Source organism: Xenopus laevis, chromosome 8L, assembly GCF_017654675.1.
Source record: "Xenopus laevis strain J_2021 chromosome 8L, Xenopus_laevis_v10.1, whole genome shotgun sequence".
Classification (NCBI taxonomy): domain Eukaryota; kingdom Metazoa; phylum Chordata; class Amphibia; order Anura; family Pipidae; genus Xenopus; species Xenopus laevis.
The window spans coordinates 31,296,542-31,315,427 of NC_054385.1; the positions used below are offsets into that span (position 1 = coordinate 31,296,542).

The 18,886-nt window shown below is 39.7% G+C and overlaps 1 protein-coding gene across 1 annotated transcript in view; it reads right to left on the bottom strand.

The window, feature by feature from the left end:
* LOC108704519 (relaxin receptor 2) overlaps positions 1-18,678 on the bottom strand; it is a 174,786-nt gene extending 156,108 nt beyond the window's left edge. The window contains exon 1 of the mRNA XM_041572645.1: positions 18,617-18,678. The gene's annotated coding sequence lies outside the window, so the exon portion shown is untranslated. The remainder of the gene's footprint in view (positions 1-18,616) is intronic.
* Positions 18,679-18,886: the final 208 nt, after the last annotated feature.

Below are 18,886 nucleotides of genomic sequence, written 5' to 3' on the forward strand. Positions count from 1 at the left end.
TGGGGTTTCCCAGGGTCTGGACAATGGGGCCAGAACCAGTGTCGGACTGGCCCACCGGGATACCAGGAAAAGTCCCGGTGGGCCAAGGTGTCAGTGGGCCCTTATGTTGCTAGACATTTGGCATATTTCATGGCCATTCCCAGATTCTATGAGAACAAAGAGGCTAAATAGATGGAATAATAGATAATAGTATGTAAAAGAAAGAGATTAGGAGAATAGAGGTTGAGTGAGGAGAGGAAGAATAATAGTACTAAGAGTGGGCCCCTGGTCTAAGATTAATTTATGGGCCCCTGGTCAAAGGTTTTTGGATGGGCCCCTGGTGTCCCAGTCCGGCACTGGCCAGAGCCCTTGTGGTGGTGCAGCATGGCAGATACCGGAGAATACCACAAGGTGTCGCTGCTGCACCACTTTACTATAATAGGGAGAGCCATGTGCTCAGACAGCCATTGTCATTAAGTTTTGGTCTTGCTGCTGACTGTTATTTCACTGAGGAGAAAGTGAATCTAAACTGGCAAAATGTAGGCTAAAGTGGAGTTCGATAGGCCTGCCATGGCTGAGACAGGATCCTCCAATGACTGGAAGCTCAACCATGCGGGTTTAGAGTTTGGAAATGCTGGTTTGTGTGCTCACACTATGGAGAGTGTTGGGAGTTGTAGTTCAGCAGTGGAAGTCTTAAGTGCTTGTGCTATATACAGCGTTGGGAGCTAGATGTAAGGAGGAAAAGGGTTATCGTGCTCGCACTATGGAGAGTGTTGGGAGCAATACCTTGGAGGATAACACAAACTGCATATGTTCATAGAATGGATTCATCGCTGTGGATGCCTGCTCCAGCTCTGGGTGAGCCTACCCGTCTGAGTGAATCATCAGGGTGAGTGATGCCAGGGGAGGGTAGAAAAAGAGAGGATCCAGCAATATTCCATTTGTGATATGGGCTTTGTTTATGCCTGCCACGAAGGAGACAATACTAAATCAGGAAGGAGAGGTATTTGAATGTGTGTGTTGAATGTTATTCCTAATGGGCCAACCGCAGGTGTATTCCCGGATCCCATTAGGTAGAGGCACTGCAAGAGAGAAGTTTCCCAGTACCTTTCACTTAGCAAAGGGGACTCGTGACTTTCATTGGAAAGAATTTTGTGATGTACAGTACAACCTTGGCACTAGGGGGTGGCCAAAAATGGGTTACAATATATTGCAGGGTTAGCTTTTGGGATGATTGAGCAGGAGTTAATTATGTAGGTAGATACCCCCACCTAAAGATGTTTATTTGTAAATACATTCAAAACAGCGGCATTTGTGGTTATTTTAGAAAAAGAAAAGAAAACAGGAACTGAGCCAGGGGCAAGCAGAGAATGTCCATTTTCCCTGGCAGAGATAAACTGTGTATTCCTTTATCAAAAACAAATTCATGTGGCAGCAGTTCAAGATGGAGAAAGATCAAAGCTTTAAACGCAGCAGCACAACCTTTCTCTGATCCAGTAAACACAATGCTGTGGGCCATATGCAAATACACCCAGGTAATTCCTTGTTTGGTAAAAACGAAATTGTCAACATATCTTGAATGAAAAAACATGGTTCATTTACAACAGGCAAAAGACTATGGGGCCTCTGAACAATCTATAAAAAACTTTGCTGGCTGGCTAAGAATACTAAGGGGCTGATTTATTAATACAGGTATGGGACCTATTATTCAGAATGCTTGGGACCTGGGGGTTTTGGATAAGGGATCTTTCTGTAATTTGGATCTCGCTAATCTTTTAAAAATGAATTAACCCCAACAGGATTGTTTTGCCTCCAATAAGGATAATTGACATTTTAGGATTAGTGTTATCTTAGTTAGGATCAAGTACAAGGCATTTTTTTACTATTACAAAGAAAAAATAAATAATTTTTGAGGTTTGAATTTTTTGATTAAAATGGAGTCTATGGGAGATGGCCTTCCCGTAATTTGGATAACGAGTTTCCATAACGGATCCCTTATCTGTAACTTAAGGAGTTTGGGTATATCGAAGTTCAAAAAACATATGTGGTCTTTACCTTCTTTTTTTTCACAAGGTTCTCGGTAGTGTGCATTTTCCTTTATAAAAAAAAAATAAAGCATTGATGGAAAAATGACATTAAAAAAATTTAATTGTAATAAAGAACATGGTCTTGTTATATAAAAACATCAACATACCGGATCGCCTTCCTCTGTTATGAAAAAATGATCCTCTGTGTGCAATAGCCCAGCAACAAGATGAGACACAGGTTGATTTTTAAACGCTGGGCAAATGTGCACCTGGGCAGTAACCCATGGCAACCAATACATTTTCGCTTCCATTGTACAGTCTGCTGCTGGCTGAAAAAAGCCAGTCATTGGTTGTTATGGGTTATTGCACTTGTGCTAATTTGCCCAGTGTCTACAAATCCACCCCATTTGTCTTCCTATTATTATTATCACCTATTTATAAAGTGCCACCATATTCCACAGCGCTGTACAATAAACATTCAGGTGTATACAACTGAACATAGAGTTACATACAAAAAACTAATAAACAGTATATGAGGTAAAGACGTCATCCTAAAAGCCTTTAAATAATCGAAACAAAACAAATTAAGGGTTATTTACTTATATATGCGCTGCACAAAGTGAGATTTTGGAGAAAATTCTCTGTTTCAAGTTAAATAAACTAAACCTCTTATTTCACTATCAAAGGTATATTTAATGGAATATTTATTTCATAGTATATTTTCACGATTATTATCACTTTAATGCAAAATTGGCACTCTTATACTGTACGTAACCATAGAGGTCACTCTTCTTTGCACAGTTAATCACAATATTTTTTGGCAATTCATATATTGAGAACAGTGACACCTTGTGGCTGAACAGGTTAACAATGCTGCTTTGCAGAATGTAGTATTATTTCAGAAGAGGAAAGCTTGTCAGTTTGAATTTTTTTTTTTCTTAAATCAGGCTTATTATATTAATCCATGACACCAGGGAAGAGTTTTAACACAGACGTGAAAGGCAAGCTCTGCAGGGTGAGAGCAGATCAGCGGAACTATGGGGAATTCATGAGATTAACTGTGTGTACAGGAAACAATTCACAGTTACCATGGGTTTAAAGGGAATGTAGGACAAAAATATAACAAGATTAATTCATATAAAATGCACAGACTTTCATCTGGGCCATAATTTCTTTTTATTTGTACAGAACAGCATAAGGGAAAGCTAATTAAAGAGGGCTAAACATGGTGTCATATTTACAACATATTACTGCTGGCATTACTTTATACTGGTATAAAACAGAGACAATGCAGAGACTCTTGGCTGGTTTTCTAATTGGTGGGTCATATTTAACTAAGGGCACCATTATGCCTAAAAAATAGAAGAGACAATGCCCTCCTCTCATAAAACCCAGGGCATAACTAAACTTTGGGATTAATACATTTTTCATAAACATATACAGGTATACATATACCCCAAAAAGCTTCGACCACCATTCGGTTGGTCTTTTTGAATTTGAAGTTCTAAGTTTTTTTAACTTCGACCTTTGATAAATCTTCCCCTTAGTATGTTATAAAATGTATAAAATGGCTACTTCTAAGCTACTTATTTTTTATAGTTTTTTAAATTATTTACCTCTTCACACTGACCCCATCTAAAAAAAAAAAAAAAAAAAATGCTCTAAGGCTACACATTTATTATTATTGCTAGAGTACTTTTTATTACTTGTCGTTCCATTCAAGCCCTCTCCTATACACATTCCAGTCTCCTATTCAAATCAATGTATGGTTGCTAGGGGTAATTTGGACCCTAGAAACACGATTTGCTGAATTTGCAAACTGGAGAGTTGCTGAAGAATCGAATTAACTAATAAAACCACAAATAATAAAAAATTAAAACCAATTGCAATTTTTCTTAGAATATCACTCTCTACATCATACTAAAAGTGAATGTAAAAATGTAAAAGTAAACTACCCCTTTAACCAAAGCAGCAATGTCTAATCTATACTGGTCCTTATCACCCAAAGCAGCAATGTCAAACCTGTATTGCCCATTCAAACTTAAAGCATCAGTGTTAAACCTGTAGTTGTTCTTATAATCCAAAGCAGCCCTGTTAAACCTGTAATGTCTAGTGCCCACAGCCAATTGTAGAATTCACAGAAACATTTGTCTGTACAATCCAAATTCAACATTTGCTCAGAATTCTGTGCCCACAGATTTTTCTTAAAGGAACAGTAACATCAAAAAATAAAATTGATTTAAAGTACAAATCGAATGCAGTGTTGCCCTGCACTAGTAAAACTGGTGTGTTTTCTTCAGAAACACTTCTATTGTTTATCTAAGAAGCTGATGTGTAGCCATGGGGGCAGCTGTTCAAAGGAGAAAAGGTTTGCGTTACACAGCAGATAAGCTCTGTAGAACACAATGGTGTTATCTGTTATCCACTATTTATCCTGTGCCATATAGTCTTATTTAAATTTCCAGCATTGCTATTCAGCAGCGTGTTCATATGATCTATAGTAGTGTTTCTGAAGCAGACAGATCAGTTTTACCAGCGCAGGGCAACACTAGATAATATTTTCATTACTTTAAAACAATTTAATTTTTTGGTGTTACTGTTCCTTTAAAAGTGCACAGAACATAAAATTCTTCTCATACAGCTTCTATATCTAAGAACCTTAGGGAGCTCTAGGGATGCATCTCTGTTAGAAGGACCTGTGACTGATCATATAAAAGGAACAAAAAGCAAAAGCTTAGAAGATTAAATTGATATTTTATATTAATATATGTGGAGGGTATAAGCATTTAATTATCATGCTGGATTAAGTAGTGTTAGAGAAACGGCAGAGAATCCATGTAAAGCAATGAGGTCACCCCTAGACTATTATGCTATAAAAGCCTGCTTAATTGGGATTAAAACAGTATAGTGAAAATAGGGGACTGCATACACTGTAATGTTGCACTTAGAAAGTTAAAATGTAATTTTTAATCCCATACTTGAAATAAATGTCAATGAAACTATTCTCCATGTACTTGAAGATCCAAATGGATATACAGAGGCTCCAATAATATAGCATAGTCCTGGAGTATCTACAGTAGTGTTTTTAGATATTGTAACTTTGTTTTGATCTAAGGAGATCTCTGATCAAATTTTGGACCTTTACGGGTTATGGTGGAGGGAGGGGTTGGCTTGAAGTGAAGAAGACAACAAGCACTGCTGTTAAACATAAGTGATAAGAGATTAAACAGGTGTTGGCTCTGTTTTTTTCTAACAATTGTATATTGGGCAGCTTTATGATCTTGGCAAAACATCTGCTTTTATATAAAATTGCCCATCCTTTATTTTAAGCTGCTGACAAAGTTGTTGTTCTTTTTCATAAAGATAGTATTTGTGTAGGATTTTAATTATTATTTTTGAAGTGCTGCACAATACAATGGAATCATAAAAAAGAAAGTCAACAAACACAAAGACTGGGAGACAGATCTACTAAATATCAAACTAAGGAACCCAGATGGTTTTCCAGACATTTGACATTTTTTCTTAGTTGTAAACACAACAGAACATTTAAACAAACTTCAAACTAAAACTTTTCCTACTTTAATCAGTGTCAATTTTCCAAAATGCAGCAGAATGCTATTCTGTGTTAGAGCTCAGGGTTTAAGGAAGAATATTCCATGCAAATTGTTAATTTTTATTGATGCAAATTATTTTTCTCTTTGTGACTTTTATTACATTCCCCCAATCAGCTCCGGGCCGAGCTGCTGGAGCACCCAAGGCAGGGCGCACGCATCACCTTGCCCCGTGTGCCCGTAAGTTTGCGAGCGTACATTTGCGCACACATCTGCACGCCCTCGCTTCGATGTATCTGAGGCAGGAACGGCCCTCCGTGACAGGAGCTCAATGAGTACTTTAAGTACTTGGCTACTCCTGTAGTTACCTGCAGCGGGCATCAGAGGCAGTAGAGCGGGACGTCCTCTTTACTTTAGGAGCTAGGAACTCGGGCAGCCAGGGAGAAGTGGTACATGATTGGCACCTCTTCACCTTTGTGCCCTAGGCACGTGCCTCTTCTGCCTTCCCCTAGTTCCAGCCCTGCCGCCAATAGGATAGAAGAATTAAAACTGTAGTCAATATAGAAATCAAGAAGTAAATGTGTAGCTTTGAGGGATTTCCTCTGTATTTTTAGCCCTTGTTTTAGGGGCAAGAAGTGTTGTCAGAGTCAGATGTTAGTATAGGTATTAGGTACAAAGAGTTCTTATTTCTTGTATCTTAAAGGGGTGGTTCACCTTTGACTTAACTTTTAATATGTAATAGAATGGCCAATTCTAAGCAACTTTCCAATTAGTCTTCATTATTCAGTATTTATAGTTTTTTTTAATTATTCACCTTTTTCTTCTGACTCTTTCCAGCTTTCAAAAGGGGGTCACTGATCCCATCTAAAAAACATGCTTTGTAAGGCTACACATTTATTGTTATTGCTATTTTTTATTACTCATCTTTCTATTTCATATTCCAGTTTTATTCAAATCGGTGCATGGTTGCTAGGGTAACTTGGAGCCTAGCAACCAGACTGCTGAAATTGCAAACTGGAGAGCTGCTAAATAAAATGCTAAATAACTCAAAAAACACAAATAATAAAAAATGAAAACCAATTGCAAATTTTCTCAGAATATCACTCTGTACATCATACTACAAGTTAACGTAAAGGTGAACTACCCATTAAAAGGAACAGTACAACGAAAAAAGTTTTAAATTGATGAAAATATAATGTACTGTTGCCCTGTACTAGTAAAACTGATCTGTTTGCTTAAGAAACACTACTATAGTTCATATAAACAAGCTGCTGTGTAGCAATGGCAGAAATTGAAACAGGTTAAACAATTGTAAACAGAGAACATCATGATGTTCTACAGAGCTTATCTGCTGTGTAATTGAGCATTTTCTCCTTTGAATCGCTGCCCCCATTGCTACACAGCAGCTTATTTAAATAAACTATAGTAGTGTTTCTGATGCAAACACAGAGGTTTTACCAATGCAGAGCAACACTGCATTATATTTTATTACTTTAAGGTCCCTTACTCACAGGCGTTTGAAGCTGCGCTCCCCTGCATTCCTGTGCTGAACGCAGGGAAAATGCAACATGTTGCGTCCCAACCTGCATTCGTCGCTTACATGCGTCTGTGTGAGTACAGCCGCATTGAAAAGAATTCAGAGTGTCTACTCCTGCGCTCCCCTGCGGCTGAACGCATAAAACTGGAACGCAGGGGAGCGCAACTTCAAATGCCCGTGAGTAAGGGCCCTTAAACACTTTTATTTTTTGATGTTACTGTTCCTTTAAATAAGTAACTTAAGAGACAAGCATAAAGGCTGTCAGACATGTTCAGTATAAGAGCTACATAATTTGTAATAGTTAAGACAGAGGAAGAGATACTGTCCAACATTATTCCTGAATTGGATTGATTATCCACCACATCAACTATTCCGGGTGCCAGAATATAATAAAACCATGATACTATCCTGAGAGCATTCCTCCTCCTTGGGAAACCATGTTACCAACACATCACAACTAACCAAAGTTCAAAACAGAACAGGCCATTTGAAGGCAATAAAGCACCGCAACCAGATGGAATACTTCCCTAGCACTTATACTGAGCAGTCGACACAGAGCAGTCTTTTTAATCTACAGGTTTGGAATATGGCCAAGATATTGACTTATTATATGTTTAAACACTAATGAAAAGCTACACTCTTTCTCAGCTGGTGAACTATTGCCCTGTGTGATTGACAGTTATAGTGTCAGAAATAATTAGGGATAGCTTAGATTATATATTTAGTGGTACAGTTTGGTTTAAGGTGCAAACATGTGTACGTCTAATGTTTTAGAAGAAGGTTAAAGTGAATGGATATGATTTTATATGCTAATAAAGCATATGGAACATATGAAGAAATGCTGGCCAGATTTGGACTTGTTTACATTAGATAAAAACCTTTAGTGCCAGAGTAGCATCCATGATCTGTAGCACCTCTGGGTCAGGGAGTGGTTCTGTTCTCCACCAATATGAATTACCTCATATAAGCATATTTTAGTAGTATTACAATCATAACCTCTACTGATATATCTTCCCTTTATAAACATGTAGGGACCTTGAGGCTTAAGTTTCCCTTTTCATTTGGAGCCTCGTGGTGGATACAGGGTCTCCTATCCTTCCAGGGGCAGAGCTCTTGGATTGGTGCAGCATGGCTGATCCCAAAAGCAGCCACAAGGTGTCGCTGTGCCCTATAAAAGGAGATTGCCATGTGCTCAGTCAGCCATTACTGATGGAGGATTTCTGCTGATTGTACTTCACTAAGGAGTAGTGAGTTCAGCTGCCACTATGTAGGCAGGAAGGCCTCTGAAGCTGGGGTGGTGACCCCATGCCTGGGCGCTCGATCAAGATGTTCGGAAGCTCCGTATTTTCCCAACTGAATGTGAAATGTCCCGATATATACAGTGCTGGGAGCTACAGTTCAGCTATGGATTCAGAAACAGTGTGCTCGCGCTATAGACCGTGATGGGAGCTATGTCTGAAGGATAGTACAAGCTGCATATGTTTATGGAATGGATTCATTGCTGTGGATGCCTGCTCCAGCTCTAGGTGAGCCTGCCAGCTCTGTGTGAGCCATGGGTGAGTGATGCCAGGGGAGGGTGGAAAAGAGAGGATCCAGCATATTTCCATTTGTGACACTGGCTCTGTTTATGCCTGCCATACCTAACCGGAGGGAAAGGTATTTTTGGGCTGCTAATGCTGCCTGGGTTCAAGTGTGCTCATTGGGGATAAGGGACTGAGACTTTGATCTGCCAATGAATAGTGCGGGACTTTGCCTGGCATAAAGGGCCAGTAAATGGACTGGCACAGGATTCCCAGGACAGTGGGTAATGCTAGTTAAATGCACATTGTATGATGTAAATGTGTTTTACTTACCCTTTAAATTACACTTTCTTTATATAAAGTTGAGTATTGCATGTTATTCCTAATGGGGTGACCCACAGGTGTATTCCCGGATCCCATTAGGTGGAGGCACTGCCAGAGAAGAGAATTCCCAGTACCTTTCACCTTGCAAAGTGGAATCAGGACCTGTAAGTCGGTAATTATTGTGATGTACCACCTTGGCACCAGGGGGGTGGCCAAATATGGGTTACAAACATATGCCCAAATGACGCAATACAGAAGAGTAGGACAAAGTTGTTATCTTACAAAGCTAAGAAAAAAGTCAACAACTTCCTTTTGTGTCCACATTAAGAGCACAGAGTAAAACCAGGGCCCTCTCTATTACTTGTAAAGGTTATTGGTAGTGATGAGCAAAATTTTTCACTGCATAAATGATGCCCATAGACTCCAATGTGTGCAAAAAATTGTTGTGCAACAAAAAATGTTGACGTGCCACATTGCGCAACAAAGAAAATTTGATGCCCGTCGACTTCAATGCATTTTGGTCAATTTTAGTCGTTTCGCAAATTTTTGGCAAAATGGGTCAGATTTGGCCATGATTAGTGAATTGGTTGTATTTTGCATGTAGACCTGTATGTTCAGTGTATACACCTATTTATTGTACAACCCTGTGGAATACATGATAATGATAATAGTTGAGTTGGTCAGTTGTACAGACCAGTATAGAGTTTTAGAGAAAACAATGTTGAGTGCATTCCTGTGTCTAAACTGTGTGTGCTGTATATCAAGAGTAATACTGTATAGTACACATGAGAAGTTATGCCGCCAGTAATACATTTAACATTGTTTATTTTCTTTTTTTACTCTGCAGATTTTGATTTCTTGCCATTATTCATAATCTGTGAATTTCAGAAAACAGCAATGGGTAATGTATGAGCAAGCCTTCATCTTCTATTATTATGTTGGTCTCTTTGGGGCAAATTTATCAAAGAGTGAATTAGAGACCACCGCAGTCCACTAGTGGGAAATTCAGTCTCTCTCCATTCATTTGTTAGATTTTTAAAAGTATACGTATCAATGGGTGAAAGTGAAAGTTTACCCTTTGATAAATATGCCTTTAAAATGCTATAGAAATTAATGTACAGTGGTGAAATTTCACTCTAGTGGCCTGTGGTGATCTCTAACTTCACTCTGCACTTTTTATGCATATAGCATGACCCTAATTCCATATCTTGGACTATTTAAAATTATTTTGGTCTGTAAACCTATTGAGTTAATGGGATTTTATTATATCAATCAATGGGCCAGATTCTATTCAGTGAGAAAAAGTTGTCTCGTGGTTTATCACGTGAAAAGTTATACACGAGATTCAATTTGAGATGGTAAAACTTTTCTCCAAATTCAGTTCGTTTTTTTCCCCATTGTCTTCAACAGAGATTTTTCACATGATAAACTGTTTGATTGCATCTCAAATTGAATCTCGTCCATGATAAACCTTTTCTAACAGAATTGAATCTGGCCCAATATATGAAAATTATGTATACACTATGCCAATTTAATGGAATGAATTAACACACCACCTTTAAGTATTGTGGTTCACACTGTGTTTGGTTTACTCTTGTCAAAGAGGCTCTCTGGCTCAAAACATGGGATCCATTATCCAGAAAGCTTGTACTTGATCCTAAGTAATATGTAATTAATCATTACTGAAGGCAAAAAATCCTATTGTGTGTAATGTTTAATTGATTTCTTGGTAGGCTTAAGTTATGCAGATCCAAATTATGGAAAGAGCCCTTATCCAAAGTACCCAAGGTCCCAAGCGTTCTGTAACAGGTCGCATGCCTGAAAAAAAAACATTTTTTCCAGCTAGTCCTGTGCTATAGACTTTTCTTTTTTTTCTATATTTTGCTGCTTCGACCTTGTACTTGTTGCAGAGGGGTATACTTTAATTATCTCATAGTACAAGGTTAATTGGTCTGATTAGTGCTTTGCTTTGAAAGGGATTTTTTTAACCTTTCGGAGGCAAAATGGAGAAAACTTGAGATGGTGTTTTTAAGCAAAAGCTTTGTGTACCTGTGAGGGGTATGGGGTTACCTGTGCGGCGGGGTCGCCCAACGCACCGGCGCCATCTTGGATTCTAAGGCGCGCCTCTTAAAGACGCAGGCACGCTGGCGCATTTGCGCCAGCACGTTTTTGGCGCACGTTTGGCGCGAAATTTAAAACTATTTAAGGGCCATTCTGTGTTCAGCCCCTTGCCCGTGATAGAACTTTGTTTCTAAGTGGTTTCTGAGCCTAGTGCATCTGTTCCTGTTATTCTGTATCTGGATTACCTGTGTTTGACCCTGCCTGTATCCTGACTTCTCTGAACTCGATATCCTGACCTTTGCCTGCCTACGACAACTCTTCCTGCTTAACCCCTTGATTGACAACCCGGTTTGACCCTTGCCTGCCTGATGATTCTGATATCCGCCTGCCTCGACCCAGCCTGTCTGACCATCCTTCTGCCTAATCCTTTTGTACCATGACCTTCGGCCCAAAAAGATTTTGCTAACAGCCGTGCCCCTCCGCCAGCCAGAACATCTCGCCTTGCACCCCTCGTTAAGTCCAGGTGGCACCCAAGTAAGCTGAGGGCTGCTCCCGAAGCCCAACGGTGGTCACACTACTGGTGAAGCCGAGACCAGGGTGCTTGGCATTTGTTCTGGTATCGGGTGCCGGCCGTGACAGTACCACATATGATTTTATACAGGGCTATAACATATTTATGGGGCATACTAGTGGTGAATTAGTGATGAGCTAAATTTTTCGCCTCCAAAAAAAAAAGTCTCAAAAATTACGTCCATGGACTTCAATGGGAGAAAAAAATTGTTGCGTTGACGCCTTTAGACTGTAATGCATTTAGGTGAAATTTTGGAGAAGCAAAATGGGTCAGATTCGCCCATGACTAATGTGAACATTTTATCCTTGTCTAACCACCTAACGTTGCCTTACTTTGCCAGGTGTATTTTTACATCTCGTTTTTACTAAAAAAAAAAAGTACACTTTTGTAGATGTTTTGTCAAAATCAGTGTATTTTTCCCTATACAGCTGTAGTAGGGAAAACTCTCTTGAGAATTTTCACCATGAAGAAATGACTTTGTGGGAAATTAGCATGGATATGGATGAGGTGACGTAAATAATGAGAGGCAAAAGCTTATTAGAATAGCATTTCACCACCCTGAACTTGGAAAAATTTCACTTGGCGAAAATTTGTTCTTGTGCTCATAAACTGGTAAAGATTCACTGGAAAAAATTTGCCTGGCTAAAAGATGTACATTTTCACCAATCCGATGATAATTTGTCAAAGCTTTTTAATATTGGCGGTCACAGTGAATTATCATTCTTGCTAAAAGTGCACCAAAATGCAATATTTGCCCATGTCCCAAAGCATCTATACATTTTTAGAAAAATATTGGCACAGGTTCCGTACAGAATATTTTACTGCACATTTCTGTTTATTCGTGTGTTAGCCACCATTCCCGGCTCTGCAGAAAAAAAAATTATAAAACCTCAACAATAGATTATGTTCTCTAGAAGCCAAATAATAGCAATAAAATAGAGGAATTCTAGCTTAGCATTTACTTTATTTATTGAGCAGTAGCTTCTTTTTCATTTTTCAAGGAGAAGGAAATATCCTTATTTCAAAAGTCATGCTGAATATTTATTATTCTAAAGCAGTAGCTGAATTGTAAATGGTCCCTTTAAGAGATACAGACTTGAGGTCAACAGTTTGCCCTTGGGCACAAAACCAGCTGAAGAATGTGATTAATGGGCCTGTTGCTCTTAGTGGAGTGCTTTGTGGTACTGTCCTTGGGCCATTTCTTTTTATTCAATAATGACCATGGACATGACTTCAAAAGAATTGTCTCTGCTGTTGACACAATTATGCAAATAACATCCACATTTAGATGAATTGTGGTGCTGAAAAGCCACCATGTTTTTTAGACATTTATATAAAGATATACATTTGGGTAACAAACCATGAAAAATGTACACATATTCTGTACATGACAGAAAGAGATTATTTAATGTAGAAATATTTTGTGGGGTTATTGAAAATATGACCTTCACCAGTAGTGTCAATCTGTGTCAAGTCAAGAACAGTAATCTCATGTTTTAAATAGGCATAGCCTTAAGGTACAAAGCAATCTTTACCTTTTAATACTTATCATTATGGACACACCAGTCTGGCCACCAGATCGGAAGACAGATCTAACTTGACTGGAAAAATATGATCTAAGGAACACAATAACAGATGCATTTGCAGGGGGATATGGCAGCTCTAGTACATTGAGGATCAACAAAGAATTCATATTTATTGTAGTAGAGTAAAAATATGAACAAAATGACAAAGAACTGAATTACCAGTGCTACATTTTTGGAGCTCCTGCTAAAACTGAACACCCAAGATAAAAAATAAAAAAAAGACATATACAATTCTTGTTAATGCAAAAGAGAAAGTCACAGGTTTTTAAGTAACAGAATCTGAAAAGTAATAACGCATACATCTGGTAAATGGAAAAAGGAAGGGAAGACACACATGCTAAGATGCTGCCTGTCACAGAGAATGATGTTAAGTCATTCTTTATTTGGAATTCATGCCAAGTCATCCAGCAGCAAGTGTGTGGATTTTGATGCTCGAGGAAAAGACAATTACAGAATAAGAGCCTTGGGTGCTGCTGATTAACTGCTCTTTCTTCATCTGAAAAATTGAAGTTTGTTTTTTCTATTTTAGTTTTATAAATTAAGCAGTCTTGCTTGTGCATTAGAAAAAGTAGTTGAATGCTCATGGAAAAGCTACTACTCTTTCATAGGGAGGGAACGGGTTATAACATATTGGGTACAGTGTCAGACTGGGACACCAGGGGCCCACCCAAAAACCTTTGACCAGGGGCCCACCAATTTATCTTAGACCAGGGGCCCACTCTTAGTACTATTTTTTTCTTCCTCTCCTGACTGCACCTCTATTCTCCTAGTCTCTTTTCTTTACATACTATAATCTATTGTTTTCCATTTATTTCGCCTCTTTGTTCTCATAGCAATAGGGAATGGCCATGAAATAGGCCAAATGTTTAGCAGCATGAGGGCCCACTGACACCTGGGCCCACCGGGACTTTTCATGGTATCCCGTTGGGCCAGTCCAAAACTGATCGGGTATAACCCTTCAGAGAGGACAGGGTTTTAAATGAATTAAATTCGCAACCAAATGAATATTCAGTACAATAGATCAGGGTCATACTCCAGCAATGGAGTGGCATTAAATCATTGGCTTTCTTTACCAATAACCAAAAACAGAAGCCCTAGGCAACATAACTTAAGGTACACATACATGTAGAGATCCGCTCGTTTGGCGAAATGCAGATCTCTTCCAGATATGCCCACATTGAGGTGAGTGACCAGATGGGGCCATGATCCAACGGGATTGTTAACCCTGCCCGATCTACATTTGGCTGACTTTCGACCAGATATCGATCAGGGAAGCCCATCGGAGGGACCCACACACAGGCCAATAAGCTGCCTTTATTGGCCTGTGTATGGCCAGCTTTAAGGTGGCCATACATTAGCAGATTTTTGATGATTTGGGCCCTTTAGAATGATTCAGCAGTTCATCTGCCCATTTATGGGGACATCAAATAGCCCCATCCAACCAATATTTGGACAAAAACAGGTGTAAAGCTGGCCATAGATGTAAAGATTTTTAAAAGATCTTTTCATTATCGTTAGACCAAGCTTATCTTAAAACGATCATTTAAATGTACAATTTGTCCATCAACTAAAAAGACAGTTTCTAGCGATGTTGTCTAGTTGAAGCCAGGAAAACTTAGTGTCGCTGCCTGCTTGGCCCTGCAAACATATAGATTTCACTGTGACCGAAGAGAATTTTTTTAACCTGGCCGATCAATTTTTCGACAGATGTTGGACGAAAAATCGTTACATGCACTAACCTCACGATTATTTGACAGATTGTTTGGATTGCACTAAAATCGGTCGTTCACCAAAGAAAAATCTTTGCATCTATGGGGACCTTAAGATATGTGTGTCAAAAGGGCAGAATATTGTGTGTATTTCACCAGCATTAGGTTGGTGAAATGAAAACTCCTTGTAATGGTGTACTGGCTTTTTAAAAGTTGGATAGTGTGTTCCTGGAGTGAATGGAAGAGAGCAGGATGGGCTTCCATTCCTTGCTCCATGAAGGGTTTTGCAGCTGCCTAAGTGTTGGTAGCTAATTAATTATCTACAGGTGAGCTGGAGAAAATAGAGTGATTTCCCCTGTGTTAAAGAGAGTTGGTGAGGGCTCCACAAGGACTGGAGAGGGGAAAAGAGAAACCCCTCCCAGGAGCCAAGTGTGTCTTGAGTGAGCTTAGAGAGTCTGGGACTTGTGTACGTCCACGCAGTGAGGGCTGGAAAACGTGAGGGTGTTAAAGCGGGACTGTTAATGTGAAGCAAGAGTGTTGAACCTGATTGTTTTGGGCCAAATAATTTAAACATTAAGGTGGTGTCAGTCTCCCTTTTCTGTGCTAAAAACTGTGCCGCAGCTATGGGTTTCGCTCAGTGTCGGACTGGCCCACCGGGATACCAGGAAAACTCCCGGTGGGCCCAGGTGTCAGTGGGCCCTTATGCTGCTAAACATTTAGCCTATTCCATGGCCATTCCCTGTTTCTATGAGAACAAAGAGGCTAAATAGATGGAGTAATAGTTTATAGTATGTATAACTAAAAGAGACTAGGAGAATAGAGGTTGAACGAGGAGAGGAAGAATAATAGTACTGAGAGTGGGCCCCTGGGCTAAATTTTCTTGGTGGGCCCCTGGTCTAAGGTTTTTGGGTGGGCCCCTAGTGTCCCAGTCCGACACTGGTTTCGCTACCCGAAGCTCACACAAGGCAGATTTAATTTTCCCATCCGATCTGGGACCATATCGTGAGTTGCTCCCATACACGCAGTTGTAATCCAAAAGGGTCAACGATCGGATTAAACCTAATATGGTCCACCTTAAGCAGACATTTGGAGGAAAGATCCACTAGTTTGGCAATGTCGATAAAGGAGCAAATCTTATAGTGTTTGGCCACCTTTAGTGTATGTTTCTCAGCTTGCACTGTGAGTGTTGCCGGACTGCCTAATTGGCTGTACAGTTATTAAACATCAATGATATCCATGCAAGCTTGTTTTGTGCCTTTTTTGCCTTTCACTAGATATGTCATAGTATGCCAATCAAGGGCAGCACAGTGAAATAAGTGTGGTGTAAAACAGCTCAATTGATAAGTAGCCTGGCTCATTACTATAATGCAACTGGCAGAGGTGTTCGACTAGAGGCTATTCTGGTTGTTGGAGGAATGGGAATGTATGCCCTGCATAGGCGGAGGGTGATTTTTATTTTTGGGAAGGCTAAAGTTGGCCATACATGGGAAGCCTTCAAATAGTTGTTCACCTTTAAATTAACATTTAGTATCATGCAGATATTAATATTCCAAGTTATTTAGAGTTTTGCTCAACATCTCCCTAATTTGGTATTTCAGCAACAATCGTGTTGTTAAAGTCTTATTTGCAGCCACTAGTATAAGAGGGACTAAAAAGAAAGATATGTAATAAAAGTAACAATCGCACTAGGGCCATCCCTGGGCCCCCCAGCCACAAAACACCCTCTGCGCCCCATCCCAGCCGCAAACCGGGGTAAGCCCAGCTCTTTTGGGCCCCGACGACCCAGACCCGCTCCCTGCACTGCCGCTTACCTCCATGCATGCGTACCTTTTTCTACATATCGTTACCCAGGTCATGGAGGTAAGCGGCAGTACAGGGAGCGGGTCTGGCTGATGGGGCCCAAAAGAGCTGGGGCTTACAGGGTTTTTCCAGGTGTCCCACCAGCCCATTCCGACCCTAAATCTGAACCTCACAGAACAATAATTTTTAGATGCTGGGGTCATTGACCCCCATTCAAAAACTGGAAAGAGCAGGAAGAGGAAGGCATATCATTGAAAAAAACTAAATTATTAATGAAGACCAAATGCAAAGTTGCTATGAAAGGGACATTCTATAACATACTAAAAGTTAACTTTAAGGTGAACCAACCCCTTTAAATTTAATATCGGATGTAGCTGAAAAAATTAACACCCCCTCCTCCTGTTTCTCTTTCTGATTTCACAATGCAGAAGTGCAGGTACAACAGCTGTTCCACATCAAAATATTAAGGGTGTAAAAACACTCAAAACTGTGCATTGTTCAACATGAAAAGACATGATATTTATGTTTACAATGACCCAAAAAAAGACCGGGTAAAATTAAAACACAAAATATAGCAGAATAAATTGAATGCTAATTTTACATACAGTAGAGTCACCTCACACACCAGTTTCATGTACCTGGCACATAAATGGTCACTAATCTACAACTTAGGTATTTTTTCCAACAACAATGTTCACATATATTCCTCTTTCTTTTTTTGTTGTATTTTGACCCTACTCCCTTCACTTCCCTTTCCTTATAAGCCTCTTTGATTTAGAATTCTGTTATTCCTCCAATTCTGTCACTCTCCACTCTCATCTCATTCACTTCTTTCATGTTGTTCCCTTATAGCCTGCTTTTTCCTCTCACTCCACTTGTTTCTGCACTGTTTTTCCCCTTCAGCCCCATGTTAACACTTTTAGCTATATATGTTTCCCAGCCATAGTGTCATAAATGCTTTCCCTGAACACGTTCAGATTCAGGGAGATTAGTCGCCCAGCGCCAAATCTCCTCTTCTTCGGGGCAACTAATCTCCCCGAACTGCCTCCCCTGCCTTCCCGACGGCTAGAATGTACATCGCCGGTGAGATGGCACTCCGAGCATTTCATCTTCCGAAGTCGCCCAAAGTTTCCTCGTGAGGCAACTTCGGGCGACTTCGGAAAACGATGGCAGGGGATGGCAGTTTGTGGAGATTATTTTCCCCGCAGAAGAGGAGATTTGTCGCTGGGCAACTAATCTCCCCAAATCTGAGCGTGTGTCTCTGCCCTAAAGACAGTCCACAGCAGACATAGGATCAGGACAGCAGTCATATATTTAGTCAAAATTGCAAATATTGATAAAGACAAAAACAGCTAATGAAACACAGGGAGCCTGTCATTGAGATGTAGCACTGTATTACACAATGGGATAGAGTAACACCACTATCTTAGTACAGACTCAAAATGCTCTTATACAAGAACCTTCCAACTTATATCAAATAGCAATACACACTTTCACACTGACTAAAGGTGCTAACTACATTCTTAGCTTGAATTAATTCCATAAGGATAGCACTCTACATGTCCAATTCTACATTTGTTATGATAAATGCAATGTTACAGTGGTTTTCAATTACAGGTTTCTAAGGTTGAAGAACTATAGAAAGAAAATTAACATATAGGCCTCTGTATATCACTTCCTTCACTTTGATATAGTAATCAGCACCTTTATCTTTGGGTATTACATCAGAGGAGAAACATTTTATCAGAGATGTGGGAACATAGACTCTCAAACTAGAACTCTTGGCAATAAGTATAATGAGGGTTGCAAGGGACAATGTGCTTATATTAGACCCTGTTTCAACAGAAGTCATCATGGCTTAAAATTACTTGTATTTGCTCCATTAAACACCATGAAAGCCAGTTCAGGGTTAAGAAAGATTCACCAGTAGCAACACAAAACATTTCCTTACTTGCTAAACATCCTCATGTTGAGTAGTCTTTATCACTGCATCTGCCTTCTCTTCTACCGTTCCTTCAGTTCCTAATGTGTACACAGGCCCGCCCTCTTCTTTGTGCTGATTGGTCTATTTTGCAGTCTGTTCTGAGAGGTGTGCTCTGATTGGAGAAGTTTCAAGGGGAAAGCTCCAATCGGAGTGTAACTGATTTTCTACAGCAGGCACGCAGGGCAGGAGTTTTCCCCGTGTTTAAACAGTGGCATTCAGTAAGGGAGATTATTTTTT